At 45.9% G+C, this 13,440-nt stretch overlaps 1 pseudogene; it reads right to left on the bottom strand.

Annotated features, from left to right (window-relative positions):
* Nucleotides 1-13,440, bottom strand: part of LOC133123109 (uncharacterized) — a 68,819-nt pseudogene that overhangs the window by 24,710 nt on the left and 30,669 nt on the right.

Below are 13,440 nucleotides of genomic sequence, written 5' to 3'. Positions count from 1 at the left end.
TGGTCCTGCTGATGTTATCTCTGTATGTCCAACAAACCTGGTTAACCTTTCTATTACAGCTGGATGCTGACTCACAGGTAACTTGCATTACCTGCGGTTTATTCCTACAAGATCTTTATTCAGCAACCAGTGTATCACACCACCAATTACCACAAACTATTTCCGACATTATTAGCTATCTAAAGACACCAAACACTGTGGAAATGGTTTATACACTGCTATTGTCGTGTCTAGGAAATGACCAATCCAATCTCCAATTCTCCAATCTCTAATTTGTCGAAAAACAACTTCAGAGGGAAAAGACACCACGTCAGCAAGCTCTTCAGGAAAAATCAGACTTTATTAGCACAAGTGCACAAAGCCGGATCAATTCTGCAGAACTGAACCTCGATTATTGGTCTTCTTTCAACCTAATTTTCAACATTCCCAAAGACACCAGCTGGTCTCTGTGGCGCCTCAGTGCACAGGCCCATGCGATATTGTTTTGCTTTGTAAGCTGTTCTTAGAAATCAATGTTCTTTTCACATGTTGTTCCATTAACTATCCTTGAAAATTACAGTCTTCAATGCAAGACATCCTGCCCCGCAAACTATTTTGGCAAGGACAGCTTACAAAGCAAGACGCCTTGCCCCGAGAGCTGCCCCGTCCCGCAAACTGCTTTCTTAACAGAGAGGAATCATAAAAGATGAATTTATGCAAAACATGGTGCTATTCTTACATTTTTCTTTTTAAGCATACACATTATTGTATTCAATTCAGGTTACATATGGGTCACCGGGTACTTCTAGTACAAATTAACAGTTTATCAGTTTGAAAATATACAGGCATACTTGATCATATTTTAATATTTGATTAATGTTCTCTTCTAAGTGAGTAAGTGTGGTTTTTCAGCCTGACACATTCTTTTGCTTTTTCTTCTACAGTTGACACTGTGGTTACCCTCCGTCCCAACTAGAGAGACGGAGGGTAGAGCAGAGATCAGCTATCCCACGGAGCACTGCTTCCACACAAATACACCACAGATCTCTCAGCTGGATGTGAGTGTCACTCAGGATCGGGCCGAATGGCCGTCTATGGGCCACAGGCTCCAAGCAGTCGCTGCATGCAACGGATCAGCGGCAGAATACGAAACGTGACATTAAAGTGTCCCAAACATTATGGAGCCCTGAAATTGGGGGACTATCTATAAGAAAAGTGCTCTGATGTCTGCATTTGGTGAAAACACAATGTATGAAAATGCTTATGTTAAACTAAAGAGAAGTAATAAAGAGAAGTAATAAAAATAAAATAAAAATGTTACTTATTCATTTTTCATACCTCCTTGGTTATTGTTTTCCATTAAGTTTTCATTTGTGATCCCCTGTTATGTCTGAATGTTTACCAGCCGAGTCACTCCCCTGTCTGCATGTCCCACTATTCGGGTGTTTACCTTAGTTTCAGTTTTCAACATTCCTTCCAAACTCGCAATTCTTACTTCCTGCTTCTCTTGGTAGTTAAATGTTGTAAAGCACTATTACTAGACTAATCTAGATATTGTACAGTACTAATCCGATTAATACACTTGCTGTCTGTCTAACTAACTAACTAACACTTTTATTGGGTAGTTAGAAGTATTCACGTAACTAATTCACTAACACAATCTCTTAGTGTTTCTGCACTGTTCTATAACTCCGCCTCCCTATGCTATCCCTGATTATTCGCTTAGTTTCAGCGAAGTGTTCGCCCCTGTCTCTGACTATCACTACGTCTTCAATCTATGCAAATGTCTACTCCCTAACCCGGAGCCGTATGTTTTACATGTTGGTTACGTGCATCCAGTCTGCGTTTTCGTCTGTTATTACCCTACTATGTTTCCCCACCTGTTGTCTATTTGTTTAGCCCACCTTTTTCCGAGCCCCGCCTAGATAGTCACCTTCCCTCATGTATTTAAACCTCAGTCTCAGTTTCAACCTTTGTCAGAACGTTGATCAGTTATTACATTACATTACATTATTGGCATTTGGCAGACGCTCTTATCCAGAGCGACGTACAACAAAGTGCATACCCATAACCAGGGATAAGTTCGCTGAAAGACCCTAGAGGTAAGTACAATTTCAACTGCTACCTGTACAACAAAGATAAGGACAAGGGCCTTTTTTTTTTTTTTTTTTTTTATTTTTTTTTTTGAACAAACAAACAAACAGAGCAAAAGTCACCAAAGTTAACTATCCAAACACTGCTTACCTAGCCAACTAAAATACTGATACACAAGTCACAGAGACAACAATTATTGCCAAATTACTTGTACGCCTATTTCTTGAGATTCCTGAAGACACCCCTTTAACTTTGATTTTCGAACTTGCCTTGCCTTCTTGTTTTGTTTGCCCTTCTGCTTTCCTGGTTTTTGATATTCTGCTTTGTTTTAGTGACTTTGTTTTTTGCCCTCGCCCTTTTGTACTTTCGCCTTCTGATTTACTGGATTTCTGACCTTTTTGCCTGTTTTCTTGACTATTCTTTTGCTTTCTGCTTTTGTCTTTGTCTTGGATCTCCTGGCTCACAAATTCGGAATAAATAACTAAGTGTGGGTCCTCAGTGCCGTACATCAGTGCCGCACATCACGTGATGGAGCGCTACGGCCACGGCCCCAACACCGACGGTCACGACGACGGCCCCGAGGACAGCTGCGACGACCTCGACGACAGCCCCGACGACAGCCCCGACGACAGCCCCGATGACAGCCCCGATGCCCCCGACGACGGCCCCGACGACGGCCCCGACGATGCCGACGACAGCCCCGACGACGGCCCCGATGACAGCTGCGACGACCTCGACGACGGCCCCGATGACAGCCTCGATGCCCCCGACGACGGCCCCGACGACGGCCCCGACGATGCCGACGACAGCCCCGACGACGGCCTCGAAGGCCCCGACGACAGCTCCAACGGCGACGGCCACGACGGCGATGGCCACGACGGCCTCGGCGACTCCGGGGGCCGGCCGCGCTTCGAGCACCTCCATCACCTCCACGCGGTCAGGGTCCCACACGCAGTCCTCCTCCAGACCGCTCTGCACCATCCCGCAGCGCGGCGGGCACCAGGCCGTGTCGTAGCCGTGCTCGTGCCAGGTCTTCTGCAACGGGTGCCCTTGGTAATTGATCCTCTTCACTCTGCCCACATTCACCCGGAGCTTCAGCACCACGCACTGGTCCGCGGGGAGCCACCGGGGGTACGCCCTGGCCTTCTTCGCGTCGCGGCTGACGTAGACGCCCCGTCCCAACATCCCGTCTCTGGACTGGCGGAAACCGTGGGCCTTGATCTGCTCCGCTGCCTGACGAGAGGTCCCGTGGTACATGACGTATGTGTGACCTTCCTCAGGCTCTGAGTTCTTCTGCAGGAAGTTCTGGCAGAGGATGATAAATTTAAAACGCTTACTTCTCCAAAACTAAAGACGGACATATTTCTTCAAAGCCCTCTTGTGCATAACGCATATAAAAACCTAGAAAGTGTGACCAACCACCATGTTACTTCTTTAATATGACTGTCGCTACACTCATAATGGATGCGCCTGCATCGGCTCTTTGTGTTTTCATAGGTGCTGTTAACTCCTTTCAGCTGCAATATCAGCCTGGTAAAACCTGCTCCCTTTGTTACAAAGTGTTACAGACAAGTCACTAAAAATTAAACCAAAAATGAAAGTTTACAAATGAAGCGCATTCAGCCAAACAAGACGCAAAACTTATGGAGCTAATTCGACTCAAGACATGCCAAATCTGTACAGTACCTGTACCCAGTTGCTTCCCATGCTGGGGCTTGTCGTGTTCGTCTCGGTGTGTGTGTGTGTGTGTGTGTATGTGTGTGTGTGTGTGTGTGCCTTTCAGAGATGTCCGCGTTCTCAGCCCACGAGGTCTGTTTCGTATGTCACTGCAGCTGCCGAGCTCAGCAGACATGAAGCAGGGCAGTCTGAAGTCCGCCCCTCCTGGCTATGTAAACAGACACTCACTTTCGCTTTCCTTTTCTGACTGTGGGGATTTCCAAACGCCGTGGTCGTGCCAGGTCTTCTGCAGCGGGTGCCCTTGGTAATCGATCCTCGTCACTCTGCCCACGTTGAGCCTCAGCACCACGCGCTGGTCCGCGGGGAGCCCCAGGGGGTACGCCCTGGCCTTCTCCACGTCGCGGCTGGCATAGACGCCCCGTCCCAGCAAAACGCCTCACCATTTGAAGCTGTAATTTTTACTGAACATCACGCGATCGAGCGCTACGGCCACGGCCCCAACGGCGACGGCCCCGTTGCCCTTTTGTACTTTCGCCTTCTGATTTACAATGAAATAAATGAATGAAATAAAAAGGTGAGAACTGGTGGAAATGCAATAATGTAACAAACACGCAATCAGAACCAAGCAGCAGAACAAGCAAACAAATTATACTTTTCTTCTCTAAAATGTACAGTATGCAGCAAATATTTTTACTCAAACTGAGTCAGACTGGAGAACAACACCTCACTTTCGCTGTGGGGATTTCGGAACGTAAAACAATGTAAAGTAGACCAGCGTAATTTAAGAAAAGGGAACTAAAGTCCTTTTACTATCCTGTTAAAAACAGTGGAAGCAGTTTCAGGGGGAATGATCGGGAATGTTTTATGTCGGTTTATATGGTATTTTCTGGAGAGACAAAAAGGAGCCTTTTCTCTTCAGCCATTTTCAGTTTCGAGTTTCGCTGCTGGACTCAGTATAGACCAATGGAGTGTGCCGGGGGGGGGAGACAAATTAACTATGATCAACAAAATAATTTCATTTTATTTCACTTTCCTCAGAGGTATACTGTGTTGGAAAAAAAAGAAGCCGATAACACGTTCGGATAACGCAAGAAACGCTTCACCATTTGAAGCTCCAACTGTAGCTGAACGTCACGCGATCGGGCGCTCTCGCCACGGCCCCGGGGAATGGCCACTCGGCGAAGGGTCCGGAGTCCGGCCGCGCGTCGAGCACGTCCATCACCTCCACGCGGTCAGGGTCCCACACGCAGTCCTCCTCCAGACCGCTCCTGACCATCCCGCAGCGCGGGGGGCACCAGGCCGTGTCGTAGCCGTGCTCGTGCCAGGTCTTCTGCAGCGGGTGCCCTTGGTAATTGATCCTCTTCACTCTGCCCACGTTGACCCGGAGCTTCAGCACCACGCGCTGGTCCGCGGGGAGCCCCCGGGGGTACGCCCTGGCCTTCTCCACGTCGCGGCTGACGTAGACACCCCGTCCCAGCATCCCATCTCTGGACTGGCGGAAACCGTGGGCCTTGATCTGCTCCGCTGCCTCACGAGAGGTCCCGTGGTACATGACGTACGTGTGACCTTCTTCAGGCTCTGAGCTGCTCTGCAGGAAGTTGTGTAACTCCGGCATCCAGACGGACATCTGCGGCCGTAACATCTGCAAGTTATAACATTATCAGTTATTCATTCATTCAGTATCCTAACCCGCTTATCCTGAACAGGGTCACAGGGGGGCTGGAGCCTATCCCAGCATACATTGGGCGAAAGGCAGGAATACACCCTGGACAGGTCGCCAGTTCATCGCAGGGCACACACACCATTTACTCACACACTCACACACTCATACCTACGGGCAATTTAGACTTTCCAATCAGCCTAACCTGCATGTCTTTGGACTGTGGGAGGAAACCCACGCAAACGCGGGGAGAAACCCCAAACAAACTCCAAACAGAGAGGCCTCCGCCGACCGGGATTCAAACCCAGGACCTCCTTGCTGTGAGGCGGCAGAGCTACCCACTGCACCATCCATGCTACCCCATTATCAGTAGTTTGCATGAAAAACAATACATCACATTACATTACATTAATGGCATTTGGCAGACACTCTTATCCAGAGTGACGTACAGTTGATTAGACTAAGCAGGAGACAATCCTCCCCTGGAGCAATGCAGGGTTGAGGATCTTGCTCAAGGGCCCAGCGGCTGTGCGGATCACATTGTGGCTATACTAGGGATTGAACCACCGACCTTGTGTGTCCCAGTCATGTACCTTAACCACTACGCTACAGGCCGCCCTAACGATAAACAAAAAAGCGAGGAAGGATTAAAAAATTGTGTTCATGCTCTCCATTATGAAATTGATTATGTGTGCATTGCTTAACGATTAGTATATTAACACCTTGTCTTTAAAGGAGTAACATGGTAGTTGAATGTAACACTTGCCAGTTGTCTTTACGCAACAACAAAGCAAATGTGCATAATAGTTAGTTTTTTTTAATTCAGTAATTTAAAACATATTTTTCTAAGACTAAATTTCCCACTATAAAAGTTCAGCCAAACTGCCTGGGCGCGGTAATGAGAACTGTCAATTAGCTCTGACATGCCCCCACTTTCCTGTAGGCTGGAAGCACAAACTGTGGGTTAAGTTATCAGGGAGAGATAAGAGGAGTGGCTAATCCCCGTGTGAAGCACAAAGAGGAGAACATTGTTGAACATAGGATGATCAATTTAAAACGCTTACTTCTCCAAAACTAAAGAACGGACATATTTACTACTTTCACCGTGTTTCTTCAATGCCCTCTTGTGCATAACGCATATAAACACCTAGAACGTGTGACCAACCACCATGTTACTCCTTTAATATGACTGTCGCTACACTCATAATGGACGCGCCTGCATCAGCTCTTTGTGTTTTCATAGGTGCTGTTAACTCCTTTCAGTTGCAATATCAGCCTGGTAAAACCATCTCCCTTTGTTACAAAGTGTGACAGACAAGTCTCTAAAAATGAAACCAAAAACTAAAGTTTACAAATGAAGCGCATTCAGCCAAACAAAATGCTAAATTTATGGAGCTAATTCGACTCAATAAGTGCCAAATCTGTACAGTACCTGTTCCCAGTTGCTTCCCATGCTGGGGCTTGTCGTGTTCGTCCCGGTGTGTGTGTGTGTGTGTGTGTGTCTGCCTTTCAGAAACGTCCGTGTTCTTAGCCCACGAGGTCTGCTTCGTATGTCACTGCGGCTGCCAGGCTTGGCAGGAAGGAAGCAGGGCCGTCTGAAGTCCACGCCTCCTGGGTATGTAAACAGACACTTCTGTTATGAAACAGTCCAGAGTTCAGTGGCTGGCTTATCTGAAACATCTGCAATGTATATCCACACTCACTCACTTTATTAGGTACTTCAGAAAAGGAGAAAATAAAGGGAAAAAGAGAAAAATTAGGGTTTGGAATGAGCCCCACTGGACCACACTGCCTTCCCACCATTTTGAATTTCGCCCCTTTCCTTGGCAACAGTCTGATCTGCTGGTCGTTATGGTGATTTGTATAATGGCGGGAAATCACTTCTGCCCTGGGTGGGGGAAAATTTTTAACAAATTTGTTCCTTTCCTTTCCCGCTTTCTCTCCCGTTTGGAGGATGGGTCGTAGCCAATCACGTGGCTAATTCACGCGTTACGTGTCACACAGGATCCGGAGCTTGCGGGCCTCTCAGTCGGTTACACAGTGATGCTCAGAGCAGAGGCAGTCTCGTCATTAAGCCGTTATTGAGCTGGATGTTCAATTGTGGGATGTGCTAAATCTCATACCTTTGCTTTCCGTCCATTTGACTCGGCAGCTGAAGGTTTCTCTCTCCCGGGGGGCGGGGAGGAGTGGTGTAACGCAGCCTTCCAGAAACACATCTTCAAACAGCACCTCTGCCTTTCCCACGACCGTCTTAATGCACTTATCGATCTCTTTCCCTGCCGAGGCACCATTTCCTGTGGCCCTCGATGTGTTTTTTTGTTTTGTTTCTTTACTCGGATTGTACATTTTCAAAAGGATCTTTTTGCGTTCATACTGCATATTACTTGTTTGCACCAGGAGTCGTCCTGTTCACAAGAATCCAAAAAGTGAGATGCTGCTACTACCACGACTGCTACTACTACCACTGCTACTACTACTATTACTACTACTGAAAGTGCGACCATTAATGCTATTATTACTACGGCCACGACAATATGGCTGCCAAAACTGTATTCCTGTTCCATCCATCCATTATCTGAACCCGCTTATCCTGAACAGGGGTCGCAGGGGGGCTGGAGCCTATCCCAGCATACATTGGGTGAAAGGCAGGAATACACCCTGGACAGGTCGCCAGTCCATCGCAGGGCACACACACCATTCACTCACACACTCATACCTACGGGCAATTTAGACCCTCTAATCAGCAAAAACTGCATGTCTTTGGACTGTGGGAGGAAACCCACGCAGACACAGGGAGAACATGCAAACTCCACACAGAGAGGCCCTGTCCGACGGGGATTCGAACCCAAGACCACCTTGCTGTGAGGCGGCAGTGGTACCCACTGCACCATCCGTACCGTCTGTATTCCTGTTATTACTGCTAATAAAAAATAAAAAATTTGTGGACTTCTCTTATGTACTATTACACGAAGCAGCATTAGTATTAAAATCACAATCCAATTCATTATATAATACTGCATTATTATCATTAGTTGAATCTTGTCTTCTGGGAATTCTGGGAATGTTGTTGGCCAGGCCTGGCTCTGCGGTTTGTGTTTATTCCTGTATTATTACATGTAAATGAACGTGAGGTCATGTAATGTAATAATACAATCACAGTAGAACACCAGCTTATGTGCGCAGGCCTGGGGGAAATGTGGGGAAGTGTAATTAGGGTTAATGTTCAGACGGATCTGTTTTAGTGAGGAAATTAACGAGGGTTTAGCGTTAGCGCCGGGCTGTGGAGGGATCAACGCCTCGGTCCCGCCACACGTGAAGCGATGCGTCGGTGACCCGAGGTATCCGCGCGGTAAGCTTCGTACGAAAGCTCCGGATTTCCTGACGGCCGTAGTCCCGCTTGTTGAAGTTCGTTCCTGTACGTGACGGTTTTGCTGATGTAGACGCACCTCCGTAGCCCCAAGCCTTCAGATCACCCTGACGCCATCACACACACGCTTTTTTTTTCCGGCTGACTAAAATTGACAAATTACTTCTGCACATATCAAATCCCAGTCCCTTTTTTCACCATGGTAATGTCATATGCCCCCTCACCTGCAATAATGCCATGCCCTCCAGATGGAATGGAAATGGAATCTGGCTTTAACAAAAGGCATTCCCGTTCGGGAATTACGGTTCCCGGCCTAATGCCGATGACGCGTTCAGGGAATGGGAGACGGATCCGGAAGCTTTGGTTGGAAAATCCCGGAATGTGAGGCGGACTGCGATTGGAGAATCAGCCACTTTCTCCCGCTGTGGAATTAGAAAGGACTCAACATGCAACCAAGCACACAGGTCCTCTAACCGGGACTCCGTAATTTACAGTTACAATTTAATCCTTTGTTGGATGTTCTTTGCTGGAGTTCCCTATAAACCTTGTGCGCAAAGCCCAGTTGGAACAAAAGAGAGGCAGCTTGTCATGCAGCAGGAACGACGAACCAATCTCAACCCGGAAATACATTGAATAAGTGTCTTTAAGGAATTGACAGGCTAGGCAGACTGGTATTACATTTTATTATTGCCATTTGGCAGACGCTCTTGTCGAGAGTGATATCATAAAAGGTGCACGCCTTGAGAATTGTGAGATAAAAGGAGAGAGGGGCTGTTGTTTCTTATTAAATAGAGACATTCGTGTGTAGTCTGAAAAGCTAAGCTTTGAGCAGTTTGCAGACCACAGACAGTTAATCTGGCTCCTGACACATTGGAGAGGGTCTAGGGGGCAGCCTGTAGCCTAGTGGCTCAGGTACATGACCTGGAAGGCTGGTGGCTCATCTTAAGGGTATGAGGTCCATTTTATCACAACAAACTGTATCTAAAAAAGTCTAGAAAATTAATCACACCTCGGTGAAACTATCTGGGTCAGTGGTCTCCAACCCTGGTCCTGGAGAGCAACTGGTCTGCTGGTTTTCGTTACTCTGTACTTAATCATTCAGAGCAGTTGATTACACAGTTAACTTATTTAAGGGTAATTTTCTTAATTGATTCTTAATTGACAATGTGTGTTAACATAAAGACAATCACATGATTACAAATAACCTTTTAGTGATAATTCTTATTACTATTAGACCACTTTCTGGATTAAGTGCTTACTATGAGTCTTTCTCTGTCTCTCTCCAGCAGACAGACAGCCTTTCACCTTAATGTTTCGGCTTCTCAGCTAGCACATTCTGGTCTTACAGCAAGGTCAACAAGGGGTATTCAAAAGACAAAATACTGATAAATGTTTGTGGCCAGCTTCATGTATTTTTGCTTTGGTAAAGCCCCCCCTTCTGGAAAAGTGTGTATAAGAGTCTTACTATGTCTGATTAAAATCAGAAAGCCGGTAAGCTTTCTCACTTTCTGTCATTTCTTTGCAAATACAGTCAGGTCCATAAATATTGGGACATCGACACAATTCTCATCTTTTTGGCTCTATACACCACCACAATGGATTTGAAATGAAATGAACAAGATGTGCTTTAACTGCAGACTTTCAGCTTTAATTTGAGGGCATTTACATCCAAATCAGGTGAATGGTGTAGGAATTACAACAGTTTGTATGTGTGCCTCCCACTTTTTAAGGGACCAAAAGCAATGGGACAAACTAACAATCATAAATCAAACTTTCACTTTTTAATACTTGGTTGCAAATCCTTTGCAGTCAATTACAGCCTGAAGTCTGGAATGCATAGACATCACCAGACGCTGGGTTTCATCCCTGGTGATGCTCTGCCAGGCCTCTACTGCAACTGTCTTCAGTTCCTGCTTGTTCTTGGGGCATTTTCCCTTCAGTTTTGTCTTCAGCAAGTGAAATGCATGTTCAACTGGATTCAGGTCAGGTGATTGACTTGGCCATTGCATAACATTCCACTTCTTTGCCTTAAAAAACTCTTTGGTTGCTTTCACAGTATGCTTCGGGTCATTGTCCATCTGCACTGTGAAGTGCCGTCCAATGAGTCCTGAAGCATTTGGCTGAATATGAGCAGATAATATTGCCCGAAACACTTCAGAATTCATCCTGCTGCTTTTGTCAGCAGTCACATCATCAATAAATACAAGGGAACCAGTTCCATTGGCAGCCATACATGCCCACGCCATGACACTACCACCACCATGCTTCACTGATGAGGTGGTATGTTTTGGATCATGAGCAGTTCCTTTCCTACCTCCATACTCTTCTCTTCCCATCATTCTGGTACAAGTTGATCTTTGTCTCATCTGTCCATAGGATGTTGTTCCAGAACTGTAAAGGCTTTTTTAGATGTTGTTTGGCAAACTCTAATCTGGTCTTCCTGTTTTCGAGGCTCACCAATGGTTTACATCTTGTGGTGAACCCTCTGTATTCACTCTGGTGAAGTCTTCTCTTGATTGTTGACTTTGACACACATACACCTACCTCCTGGAGAGTGTTCTTGATCTGGCCAACTGTTGTGAAGGGGTTTTTCGTCACCAGGGAAAGAATTCTTGTCATCCACCACAGTTGTTTTCCGTGGTCTTCCGGGTCTTTTGGTGTTGCTGAGCTCACCGGTGGGTTCTTTCTTTTTAAGAATGTTCCAAACAGTTGATTTGGCCACACCTAATGTTTTTGCTATCTCTCTGATGGGTTTGTTTTAATTTTTCAGCCTAATGATGGCTTGCTTTGCTGATAGTGACAGCTCTTTGGATCTCATATTGAGACACAGTAACAGATTCCAAATGCAAATAGCACACTTGAAATGAACTCTAGACCTTTTATCTGCTCCTTGTAAATGAGATAATGAGGGAATCACACCTGGCCATGGAACAGCTAAGCAGCCAATTGTCCCATTACTTTTGGTCCCTTAAAAAGTTGGAGGCACATATAGAAACTGTTGTAATTCCTACACCGTTCACCTGATTTGGATGTCAAATTAAAGCTGAATGTCTGCAGTTAAAGCTTGTTCCTTTAATTTCAAATCCATTCTGGTGGTGTATACAACCAAAAAGAGGAGAATTGTGTTGATGTCCCAATATTTATGAACCTGACTGTAAATACGAAAGTTAATGAGAAGAATAGCTATTGTTGTGCTTTTACTGGATCCGTTTCATCAGACGATGCTCATCTGTGATATCTTCTTTGTGCATGTTAAAAAGGGAATTTTTCCCCGGACACCGTGCAGCTGTAAAAAGACTTTATTCTGTTCTCACACCACATACTGTACATAATATTAATATTTAATCTTATTACAATCAAGCAGTTGCTTGTGTGCATGCTTGATGATCAATATAATGTCTAATGTATTGTAAACCTTGATCTTCATTGGTAGACTTTAGACGTTACATTACATTAATAACATTGGGCAGATGCTCTTATCCAGAGTGATGCTGATAAGACTAAGCAGGAGACAATCCTCCCCTGGAGCAATGCAGGGTGAAGGTTCTTGAACCTGAACCCTGTCAGGGTAATTTGTCCTTTGAATTTAACCCATCATAACCCATTTAGCACATCACAAACACATGATTTGAGTGAGATTGTTCAGCAGGTTTTTCAGGTGTACAGAGAAATGTGTGCATGTTTGGCCCTGTCTTCGGCTAAATGGTAAAAGGTAAATGGTAAATTCGGCTACGAGCACATTCTCTGAAACAGAAGCTAGCTTGAATGGCAGACTGAAGACCCTGGAAGTCCTGTTAGTTTAGACTCAATTTTAAAAAGTAAGTGAAAGTTTGATTTGCCTGCCAGGAACACAGTGCAGCGGAGAGAAAAAGAAAATCGTTTTGAAAAAAAAAAATCAAGGGCCGCATGTGAGTAGAGTGTTCTGAACTGAACGGCAGCGATGGATGTCACAGGTCGAGTGTAAACATTCGGTCAGGAGGACATTTGGTCAGGGGAGCGACCACAGTCGTTCTTTCAGGACAAGGGAACATTTCACGAACGCTCTGCGATTTTCACACTCTGTCGCTGGACTATGAACTGGCCTTGACGGTCAGTACTGGTAATTGATAGCAGTGTAGTTCTAGGCTTAAACATTTTTAATAAAAAAAAATTATAATAAAAAAATAAAAAATAAAATATATATACACACGCCTCACAGCAAGGAGGTCCTGGGTTTGAATCCCCGTCGGCCGGGGCCTCTCTGTGCGGAGTTTGCATGTTCTCCCCGTGTCTGCGTGGGTTTCCTCCGGGTACTCCGGTTTCCTCCCACAGTCCAAAGACATGCAGGTTAGGCTGATTGGAGAGTCTAAATTGCCCGTAGGTATGAGTGTGTGAGTGAATGGTGTGTGTGCCCTGCGATGGACTGGCGACCTGTCCAGAGTGTATTCTTGCCTTTCGCCCAATGTATGCTGGGATAGGCTCCAGCCCCCCTGCAACCCTGTTCAGGATAAGCGGGTTCAGATAATGGATGGATGGATGGATGGATATATATATATATATGGACTGCAGGTAGGGGGATCTCTCTCCAAGGTGCTGATCTTCCCATCACCTCTCTAGGAAGATATACTCCTTCTCAGACCTCTCCTAATGCGTGACGTCCGCGCGGTTGCTCTGCGCGGGTCCC

The sequence above is a fragment of the Conger conger genome, chromosome 3 (genome assembly GCF_963514075.1).
Source record: "Conger conger chromosome 3, fConCon1.1, whole genome shotgun sequence".
Lineage (NCBI taxonomy): Eukaryota > Metazoa > Chordata > Actinopteri > Anguilliformes > Congridae > Conger > Conger conger.
Note: the sequence above shows the minus strand (reverse complement) of the source record. Positions and strands in the feature narration are given on the sequence as shown.